Source organism: Oratosquilla oratoria, unplaced genomic scaffold (genome assembly GCF_046742065.1).
Source record: "Oratosquilla oratoria isolate Oo_2021 unplaced genomic scaffold, ASM4674206v1 SCAFFOLD52, whole genome shotgun sequence".
NCBI classification, from domain to species: Eukaryota; Metazoa; Arthropoda; class Malacostraca; order Stomatopoda; family Squillidae; genus Oratosquilla; species Oratosquilla oratoria.
The window spans coordinates 2,034,431-2,046,416 of NW_027467716.1; positions in this window are offsets into that span (position 1 = coordinate 2,034,431).

Sequence of the window (11,986 nt, forward strand, 5' to 3'; positions counted from 1 at the left end):
TGAATGGAAGCCAGTCGGCCGACCGGGTAGCGCGGCTCTTCCCTCAGCTGAATAAAGTCAAATGGTGCTGACCAGAATGATATATATGTACATAGCGTCAATTGGACGCATAGGTGTTGTAATCCGTCGATTCCAGGTATGTAAATGCCATTTTGATCTTACTGAATTATAAATTTCTCAAAAAATTTTGTTTATATGTTTCTCAGGGGACATACTATTCATAATAATGATTCTTAGGTCTTTCTCTTTTACCACTTTTTTAATTTCTTCCTCTCTCAGTGTATATGATCCCACTATTCATTTTTTGCTTCTTCCAAATTCCATTATACTACACTTCTTAATGTTGAATTCCATCTCCTACTCCCTACTCCATTCTCATACTTTATTGAGATCGCTCTGCAGCGATTCACAATCTTCCTCGGTGTTTACTTTTTTCAACATTTTTGCATCATCTGCGAAGAAGCTCATATAACTTTCAATTCCTTCATCCATAGCATTATTATATATAGCAAAATTATTGGGTCCAGTACTGTTCCTTGTGGAACTCCACTAATCACCTCATCCCAATTGGAATGCTTGTCTCTTATCACCACTCTCATTTTCCTTTCATGCAAGAAGGAAAACGAGGTGTGTCTTAAGCCCCGTCCACACGGAGGAGCATCACGCATCAGCGACTTGATGCAGTAGTGGTGTTGAAAGCTTAACACTAGCGTCCAGACGGGCTGCATCACTACGAATCTCACTCATCATTTGGCTTTCACGGGAGGAGGATGTCTGCCGACGCTCTACTCTGCCAAGAAACTGTACTGTGGAGTATAGTTGTTGTGTGTGCAGCTAAAAAAAAAATGAAAAAGAAACGTCGGGCTTTGTGGTGCAAACAGTGGCTTTCTCGGCGGCCTCTGCGAGGGAGCTTTAATCAAATCTTTTTAGATCTACAGGCAGAAAATCAGACAGACTTTGAAAATTATACGCGAATGCCATTCCATGCATTTGATGAATTGCTGAAAAAGATACATCCATATATCAGCAAGCAGGACACCGGCATCCGAAACAGACAGCATACCACCTGGTGGTCGTCTTGAAGCAACACTTCGCTTCCTTGCCGCTGGAGGATCCTACACAAGTCTCCAGTATTCCACTACAATTTCAAAACAGAGCCTCAGTCTGATCATCCCTGAAACCTGTGTAGCCATCTATAATGTCCTAAGGGAGGATTATCTTAAGGTGAGTTTCATAGGATGGATACAAAGTACAGTGATAGTTTTCATATCTTTATTATTTTTACATATCTTTACATATCACATAAACAATAAAAAAGAATTCATAATAGCTATGTAAAATTGTGCTTTGAATTTGTCCGAACCTTCTACTCGCAATATCTGATGTTCCCTAGTAAGATCTCCCATGTCAACCATGCTTATAGCATCGAATATTAGCTTTTTTGGCTAATTTCCGCCGGTCTTCAGTCATTCTTAAGTCCATTATATACTAACTTTGCTACACTGTCTAGATATGGATCTACATCCACATGACTGGGAAGGGATGAGTGGAGATGGGAGGGGTAGGGAGAGATGGGAGAGGGAGAGGGAAAGGGGTAAGGGGAGAAGGAAGTGGGGAGAAGGGAGATTGAGGAAGGTGAGAGGGGGATGGGGGTTGGGGGGTGTAGCAATAATCCTTAAAGTGCTAAAACAATCGATATCAGACTCCACCGTAGAGTCGCAAACGGACACACAAAAACAAAAGCCAGTGAAGATGAGAACGAACATAAACATGACGTAACGAATCCAACATGTACATAAATAAACGGACGAATAAATGAACAAATAAATAACTTATTATGCAAATATGTATACAAATAAATGAACAAACAAATACAACGAAATAAAAAGAGAATGCGACATTAACAGACACTGATAAGGCAAACAAGATTATGTAATGAATCAAATAAATGAATAAATGAAAACGTTTGATAGATGAAGTGATAGATAACTGAATCAATAAATGTATAAACAAATTAACAGATAAGATAGTTGATAGTTAAATAAACAAATTAATAAATAAAGAGATAAATAAATAAAATATAGCACAACGACACTGGTGACAATGACGACGATGAGAATGATAATTACACATTATCAAACAAATAAATTTACAATTCAGTAAATCAATTAATGAATGAATAAATAGATGAATAAAGAGATAGATAGACTCATGATCAAATGAATAAACAATTGAATTGATACATAAATTAATCAATTGATAAATCAATTAATAATGTGTACATTAAATAAACATAATAAAAATAAACAAAAAATAAATACAATTTGGAATCGCCAATCAGCACCTAGTTAGGTCAAGTTAAGTTAATTAATTGAAATATGGTTAATTTAACTAAGTTAACTCAACTAGGTTAACTTAATTATGTTACCTTAACTATCTCTTCAGTCAGGGGAACCTGGATCTTAGTTAATCAGGCTAACTTAACTATGTTAATTCAACTAGGTTAACTTAACCTTCAGTCTGGGGAACTCGGATCTCTGTCATAACTAAGTTTATTTCCTAGTTAAGTCACCGGGTTAGAGAATTAAACCTCTTCAATCCAGCCTTGGTCATCAAGCCAGTTAAGAATTCCTGGCATCAGCTAGAACGTAAACGATGAAGGTTAGGCTCGTTTCACACGTATCGACTTTTCACCGTGCGCCGTCCACGACACGACGCCGTGTTTTCAAAAAACCGTGTCTATTGTCGCTTTCACACGTGGTCGTGACGTGTAAAAGCGTCCATAGACACGAATGGTTATTGGAGAACACGACATCATGTCGTGGACGGCGCACGGCGAAAAGTCGATACGTGTGAAACGAGCCTTGCGATTCTGCCATCGTAGAAGTGATGGAGTACTGGTTTCAGACTCTATACAAAATGACAACCACAACCGTCTATTCACAACCACAACCATCTGTTAACAATCACAACTGTCTATTGATAACAACAACCGTCTATTCACAATCACAACCGTCCATTTACAACTACAACTATTCAATCACAACCACAATAATCTATTCACAACCACAACCATCTGTTCACAACTACAACCATCTATTAATAACCAGAATTGTCTATTCACAATCACAACCGTTCATTTACAACTACAACTATTTAATCACAACTAAAACAAATTATTCACAACCACAATAATTTATTCACAATCAAAACCATCTATTCACAACCAAAACAAGCCGTTCACAACCACAACCACCTATTCATAACTACAACCATCTATTCACAGAAGTGAAATGTTTTAAAACCAATTTCAAATAAAAAAGTGAATAACTTTGATATGGCCCATTTACCCCCAGTGATGGCCCGATCACCCGATCCTACGGTACATGACTGTATAAATACACATCAATGCACATATTCATATACATGTTAGTGTGTGTGTGTGTGTGTGTGTGTGTGTGTGTGTGTGTGTGTGTGTGTGTGTGTGTGTGTGTGTGTGTGTGTGTGTGTGTGTGTGTGTGTGTGTGTGTGTGTGTGTGTGTGTGTGTGTGTGTGTGTGTGTGTGTGTGTACGTGCGTGCGTGCGCGTCCATAGAACAAACCATTCATTCCCCTTATCTGAGACGACCTGGCTCGGTCCTGGGCTCGCGCACTCGCCTGGGCCTGAACTCGGGCATGGGTTTGGGCCCGAGCCCAGACCTGAGCCCGAGCCCGTGCCCGAGCCCAGGCCCGAGCCCGAGCCCAGGTCCTAGCCCAGGCCCGAGCCCGAGCCCAGGCCCGAGCCCAGGCCCTAGCCCGAGCCCAGGCCCAAGCCCAGGCCCGAGCCCAAGCCCGAGCCCGAGCCCAGGCCCGAGCCCAGGCCCAAGCCCAGGCCTGAGCCCGAGCTCGAGCCCAGGCCCGAGTCGGAACCCAGGCCCGAACCCAGGCTCAAGCCCAGGCCCGAGCCCGAGCCCAGGTCCGAGCCCATGCCCGAGCCCGAGCCCGAGCCCGAGCCCAGGTCCGACCCCAGGCCCGAGCCCGAGCCCATGCCCGAGCCCAGGCCCAAACCCGAGCCCAGGTCCGAGCCCAGGCCCGAGCCCAAGCCCTAGGCCCGAGCCCAGGCCCGAGCCCGAGCCCAGCCCTGAGCCCAGGCCCGAGCCCAGGCCCGAGCCCAGGTCCGAGCCCAGACCCGAGCCCAGGTCCGAGCCCAGACCCGAGCCCGAGCCCAGACCCGAGCCTGAGCCCAGACCCGAGCCCAGGTCCGAGCCCAGACCCGAGTCCAGGCCCGAGCCCGAGCCCGAGCCCGAACCCAGGCCCGAGCCCAGGCTCGAGCCCAGGTCCGAGCCCGAGCCCAGGTCCGAGCCCAGTTCCGAGCCCGAGCCCGAGCCCAGGTCCGAGTGTAGGCCCGAGCCTAGGCCCGAGGACCAGGCCCGACCCCAGACCCGAGCCCAGGCCCGCGCCAAGGCCCGAGCCCAGGCCCGAGCCCGCTTCTTCTTCTTTTTTCTTCTTCTTCTTCGTCTTCTTCTTTTTCTTCTTCTTCTTCTTCTTCTTCTTCTTCTTCTTCTTCTTCTTCTTCTTCTTCTTCTTCTTCTTCTTCTTCTTCTTCTTCTTCTTCTTCTTCTTTTTCTTCCTCTTCCTCTTCTTCTTCCTCTTCTTCTTCTTCTTCTTCTTCTTCTTCTTCTTCTTCTTCTTTTTCTTCTGGTTCTTCTTCTCGTCGACTTCACAGGTCAACCGTGAAATAGATGGAACATCCAGGGCGATATAACACATCCCTGACGAAGTCCTACCTTTACCTCAAAGCATTTACTCTCTCCATTTCTAATCCTAACATAATGTCTAATACTCTCGTAAAAACTCTTGACTGCTCTTAACAGCTTTCCTCCTATCCCATATATCTGCAGTACCTCGTAAGCCTTTTCCAGATCCATAAAAGCCAAAAAAAAAACATCCTTACCTTTTCTTATAGCTTTCTTACATATCTGTCTTACCACAAAAATCTGATCTACTCAACCCCTACCTACCATACTGTTCTTCACCAATTACTCCCTCTGTTCCTCTCCTAATCCTCTCAATCATGACCCTTCTATAAGCCTTCCCAACTACACTCAACAAGCTGATCCCTCTGAAACTACTACACTCACACTTGTCCCCCTTTCCCTTGTAAAGCGGAATGATACAGGCACTCCTCCAGTCCTCCGACACTCTACCCTCTCTTAAACAAACATTAAATAGCCTCACCAGCCAGTCCATCATAACTGTACCTCCTTTCTTCAGACATTAGATGGCGTCCATCCAACACATGTGCCTTACCTGCTCTCATCAACTTAACAGATGCTTTCACTTCATGTTTCCCTGTTTCTCCTCCATTTTCCTCACCCATCACTCTCATTTTCTTAGCGCTTCCCACTGCTACTACCTTTCCCTCCCTATCCTCCTTCACATTCAACAACTCCCTAAAATACTTTGCCCACCTTCCTCTCACTGCCTTCTCTTCCATCATCATCTCTCCATCTGCACCTTTTCCCTTTTCTTCTCTACTTGATTCGCCTCCTCTTCTTCTTTTGATTTCTTTCCAAAACACATTTTTATTACTTTCAAAAATTTCTGTCATACTTTTACCCCATTTCACTGCTCTCTTCTTTGCCTTCTTTATCTTATGCTTAACTTACCTTCTCTTTACTTTGTACCTCTCATACGATTCCTTCGTCCTACATGTACACACACACACACACTCACACACACACACACACACACACACACACACACACACACACACACACACACACACACACACACACACACACACACACACACACACACACACACACACACACACACACACACACACACACACACACGACTCGGTGGCGCGGTTGGTAGAGCGCTGGACTGCCAGCATGGTGATGCCCGCAGTACCTGGTTCGAATCCTGCCCAGGGCCGAAATTATTTCGGTATCACTCCGCTTCGGGTCGTTACTCTGACTCTCGTGGGCGGGGAGTTGTGTGTGTGTGTGTGTGTGTAAGGTCGTAGCATTACCCATAGATCGGTCATACGAGCTCTGAGCTCTATTCCAGGAGTGAAATAGCTATCGATCACGAGTCCAACACGTGATCCAAAGACCAAGGTGAACACACACACACACACACACACACACACACACACACACACACACACACACACACACACACACACACACACACACACACACACACACACACACACACACACACACACACACAAATATATATATATATATATATATATATATATATATATATACATATATATATATATATAAATATTTATATATATATATATATATATATATATATATATATATATATTGTCACGGGCCACCCCTAACCTTAAAGCAATCGGTTAGTAAATAAAGGATCTAGGAGGACAACAACAGACCTTGCCTCGTCCCTTAAAAGGTGGGTGACAAATAACGGATATCAATTTCACCCCCCACTACTTAATTCCCTTTCTGTTCAAGTATATATCATCATTTCTACTGCATTTTATTATTTCCATCGGCTTGAAAGATACTTACTCACTGATTCAGATCTGATTCCAAACTATCATTATAAATGAGGATAGGTAAAGATGATAGGTAATTATATCTATACCTATATTGAATAAACCTAACAATACAGAACTAAATGTATGCATTTACCATTGCATCTCAAACTCATGTATATTCTTGTACATAATAGTAATACATATGAGGTATGTGTTTCAGTATCTCTCTTCTCCATTCATTTAACATACCATTGATTAATTCACATTCCATATATAGATTCTCAAACCTCACCTACATTACATAACCTTCATATAGCCTCTCAACCAGGCTCTGCTTCTACAAACACTGTGGATAATTGGATCCTTAATAATCACTTCAAGCTATATCCATCATTACAACTACAAACCTTCAATATCCATTACTACTCTTCCTCTGTGTGTTTTATCATTATATATCCCCGTATTTCTTCCATTTTATATTCTCCCAACCATTTTATCTCCAAAAGACTTATACACCATTTCAAGCCATACACAGAAGAAGAGAAGAAACGAGGAAGAACAATCGTTCTTTTTTTCCCTTTTCGACGATAGTTACAGTAATTAATTACTCCGATCCACCTCTATGATATGTCAACACTGTAAAATACGATTCATTCACTGGTCATACGCCAAAAGGAACTACAATAAGTACTTCTATGAGTTCTTACATCACTAGAGCACCATAATTTCACAAGTATAAACATATCTTCAGACATATTAAATTTTTAAATACTTCGATTTCGGAATGTGGATCTACGTCCATGAAAACAAAACAGAAATGGCGACCAGTCTACAGAAATTAGAGAACGTAATAAACACCAGGGGTGACTATGGTAACAATATATATATATATATATATATATATATCTATATATATATATATATATATATATATATATATATATGTGTGTGTGTGTGTGTGTGTGTGTGTGTGTGTGTGTGTGTGTGTGTGTGTGTGTGTGTGTGTGTGTGTGTGTGTGTGTGTGTGTGTGTGTGTGTGTGTGTGTGTGTGTGTGCGTGTGTGTGCGCGTGCGTTCGCGTCCATAGAAGAAACCATTCATTCCCCTTATCTGAGTCCTTTAAGTTCACGGCCGATCTCAGACGACCTGGTTCGGGGCTGGCCTCGGTTCTGGGCTCGTGCCTGGGCTCACGCACGCTCCTGGGCCTGGGCTGGCGCCTGGGTTTGGGCCCGAGCCCAAGCCCGAGCCCAAGCCCGAGCCCAGGCCCGAGCCCAGGCCCAGGCCCAGGCCCGAGCTCAAGCCCAGGCCCGAGCCCAGGCCCGAGCCCGAGCCCAGGCCAGAGCCCAGGCCCGAGCCCGAGCCCAGGCCAAGCCCGAGCCCAGGCCCGAGCCCAGGCCCGAGCCCAGGCCCGAGCCCAGGCCTGAGCCCGAGCCCAGGCCTGAGCCCGAGCCCAGGCCTGAGCCCGAGCCCAGGCCTGAGCCCGAGCCCAGGCCTGAGCCCGAGCCCAGGCCCGAGCCCGAGCCCAGCCCCGAGCCCAGGCCTGAGCCCAGGCCTGAACCCGAGCCCAGGTCTGAGCCCGAGCCCAGGCCCGAGCCCGAGCCCAGACCCGAGCCCAGGCCCGAGCCCTGGACCGAGCCCAGGCCCGAGCCCAGGCCCGAGCCCAGGCCCGAGCCCAGGCCCCAGTCCAGGCCCGAGCCCGTGTCCGAGCCCACAAGTTGATCATAAATCTTTACTTTGGTGGCAGAGAGCCATTGTTTAAAGATTCTGAGTTTTTCAGAGGCAAACTCGACAAATGTCGAGTTACTTGATTTGGTCAAATTTCTGAACTTCTGACGGTAAGACTCAGGGGTAACTTGATAGGCATTGAGGATAGTAGATTTGACTAAATCATAGGAAGAGTACTCTTCAAAGCTGTTGAAGACTTTGGCGGCTGTTCCTATCAATTTGCTTTGAATATATAATCCATACCCATCCTTCTACGGGCCAGTTTAAGTGCTCAGCTAGACGTTCAAATTGTCTAAAGAAATATTCTGGGTCTGACTCATTAAAATTAGGAATAGAGGCAACTTGGTTATTCAATAGGTGGCCAGATTTATTATTCCTTTTTATTTCAGCCAATGTTAACTTACGTTGGTATTCCAATTCGAGTTCCCTTTCTCTGTTCTCACGTTCTCTCTCTCTTCTCGTTCTTTGTCACGTTCTTTTAATCTTATCAATTCAAGCTCCCGATCTTTCTCTCGTTCCTCTCTTTCTTTCTCCCGTTCCTCTCTTTCTTCCATCCGTTCTTCTCTTTCTTTCTCCCTTTCTTCGCTTTCTTGTCTCATTCTCTCTCTCTCTAGTTTAATTTTCTCTAATTCTAAAGATACAACTGATCTATTTAAGGGAGAGTGGGGGGAGCGCGCGCTTCAGGCTGAAAGGGGGGTCACTGTTGCCTACATTCGGGTCCCTTTCAGTTTCGTCACAAGCACTCTCCTGGTGAATTAATTTGAATGTGTCTGCATCCAGTACCAACAAATCAACGAGGTGTTCGATAACCGCTCTTTTAAATTCATCCTTTCGTAAATTAGAAGGGGAATTGATTTGCTAGGTTCGAGCCAACAGTCTCCAATCATCCTTCTTGAGATCACACTCTAACTGATCCACTGAAGGATTATCAACAAAAGTATCTATATTGAAAGCCATTGTGAGTATGTCTTTACTCGTAGAATCCCACTCCAGAGAATTAGTGTTAATCAAATCTTGGACTTCATATACAAAAATGGATTAATTCCCTGTTCGGGTGGAGTGAAATTTATGGTGGGTCTCTGTAAGAACCCGGTCTATGAACATTCATTCTATAGACGGTATGTATACTAAGGTATAAGAGCTCAGACTATACGCCCGAATCTTACGGATAGTCTGTTTAGAGGTTTTCCGACAGGAAGGAGGAGAGTTCACACATAGACTGTCGCTGAATCAGAATATGGCTAACTAATGGTCTGAATCTTAGAATACATGGCTTACTGTGCAGGTATAGTGAATTTTTGAAGCTGTGGGGGATAGTATGAATCTCCTAAGCACAGATACTTAGGAAAGGTCACTATAACGGGGTCGTAACAATGATTCGATGTGCAGGCTACAGCAAGTGGGTAGTTTGAAAGGACGCTAGTTAACTCTGGAGGGATTGGTAGTTGGATACTGGAAAATTATTTGGGCGAGTTACTGCGAACCTGATAAATAGAGGCTCTCCTTTGGAACCGATTGAAAATGTCGGACATATGAATGTCAGGGTTTCACACTCTTTGAATAATCGACACCTTAATGTTTTACATCCTATCATCTAACCTAACGCAATATTGGTATTTCACACACAAATCGAATACGAATAAATTTACATCCTATCATCTAACCTAACGTAATATTGGAAATATAAATAAAACATAAATAGTACAGTGATAGTGAGTGTATAGGAGTAATGAGCAGAGTGACAATCGCACGTGTTACTGATAATTGACGTTAAGTGGTTAGCAGACCCCCAATTGTCATGGGGCTTGCTTGGTTCGGCCTGAGTTGATGGAAAGTATGGGACTAATTTCGAGTCTAGGGTTCCAGATCGGGAGCAAGCCCGTAACAATAAAGTGGGACGTATAGATGATATAGAAAAACTCTATATGAGACTGGATCTAAGCAAGATTATAAGGATGGATTCGGTAAGATAGTCTGCACGAAACTTAAGTAAACTATATTTACAATAAGAAAAAGATAAAGCTTTACTGTTCTACATTTACAAGCATACACTCAAAGTATACTGAGAAAAAACATAAAACATACATAATACAAATACTATAAACAAAACAGTCCAAGTTAATGGTTTACACTAATACATAGTCGAGGGGGGCGTGGCTAATTGTTTCATGGTCAAGTTTCAAACCTAAACGTATGAGAGACGTTGATGGTGATGAACCAAATTCAAAACTTGGTTAGTAGCAGGTGGGAGATTTGAAAGTCATCCGATTCACGGTTGGCTATAACAATATATATATATATATATATAAAAATATATATATATATATATATATATATATATATATACATATATATATATATATATATATACTTTGTACTTTATATGTACTTTGTACTGATCTCAAAGAATAGGTTACTGCCATATGACTCTCATAATGTAACATGTGCAATCATGGATATCAAACATGATCATTGAATATCTAAGCAATCTCAAACTATAGTCAAAATTATAATAATAATTCAAATTTCTACAAATTATAAGTCCACATACCTTAAGTAATCCTTCTCTTTCCTCCTGCATATCAAACCCCCATTTATCTTGATGGTAAACATGCTCATTCGTGCATGTGCAAATTGAACCCCCTAAGTGACGCCACATACGTCTTGCCTACATAATTGCAGGAGAAAAGAGAGTGGGGCGTGGATGTATAAAACATTACATGTTTTAGACCGAATAAATGTGTCGGATAATTCAAATAAACAAAAATGTACACTGCATGGAATCCAAGCCACTTTGAAAAATGGTCACGTGACACCCCATAATCCCAAATTACAGATGGTTTTGCATTAATTCATTATTTGGAGTAGTTGGTGTATCATGTGGGCAAACAACCCCATTTGGTTACAAAAAATGAGGTTTTGATATTCAGCCTTGTTTGCACATGCTGTCACACGAGAGGCATGCGCAGTTCTCGGCTCCGGGGCTTAAATTGGCTCAGCACCAAGTCAGGATGTGTTGCCCTTCAGGCCAGTTAATTGCCCATCTGACAATATTTCATGCTTTTATCTCTCAATCGAATAATTCTATGAAGATTTGGCCGATAACATCGCGACTGTAGAATGAAAAAGGAGGAGATGACGAGAAAGAAATATAACTAAGAAGAGGAAAAGAAGAGAAAGAAAACCAAGAAGAAGAAGAAGAAGAAGAAGAAGAAGAAGAAGAAGAAGAAGAAGAAGAAGAAGAAGAAGAAGAAGAAGAAGAAGAAGAAGAAGAAGAAGAAGAAGGAAATCTAGAAGATGAAAAAGAAAAAGAAGAAAAAAAGTAGGAAAGTAATAAGAAGAAGAGTGAAATCTAAGAGGATGAAGATGGAAAAGAAAAAGAAAAAGAAGAAAAATTAAGAGGAATAAGAAGAAAAAATAAGAGGAAAATAAGAAGAAAAAGAAAGAAAACTATGAAGAAGAAGGAATACTATGAAGAAGGAAAACTCATATGAAATAGGATGGAAAACTAAGAAGAAAAAGACGGAAAGAGGGAAAATAAAGAAAAATATATATATAGAAGAAGAAGGAAAAAAAGAAGTAAAAATAACCACGAGAAGAAAGAAAACTAAGAAGAAGCAGAAGAAGAAGAAGAAGAAGAAGAAGAAAAAGAAGAAGAAGAAGAAGAAGAAGAAGAAGAAGAAAACCTGAGACGAAGAAAGGAAAATTAGAAAATGAAGAAGGAAAACTACGAAGAATAAAGAAAAAATAAGAAGTATAAC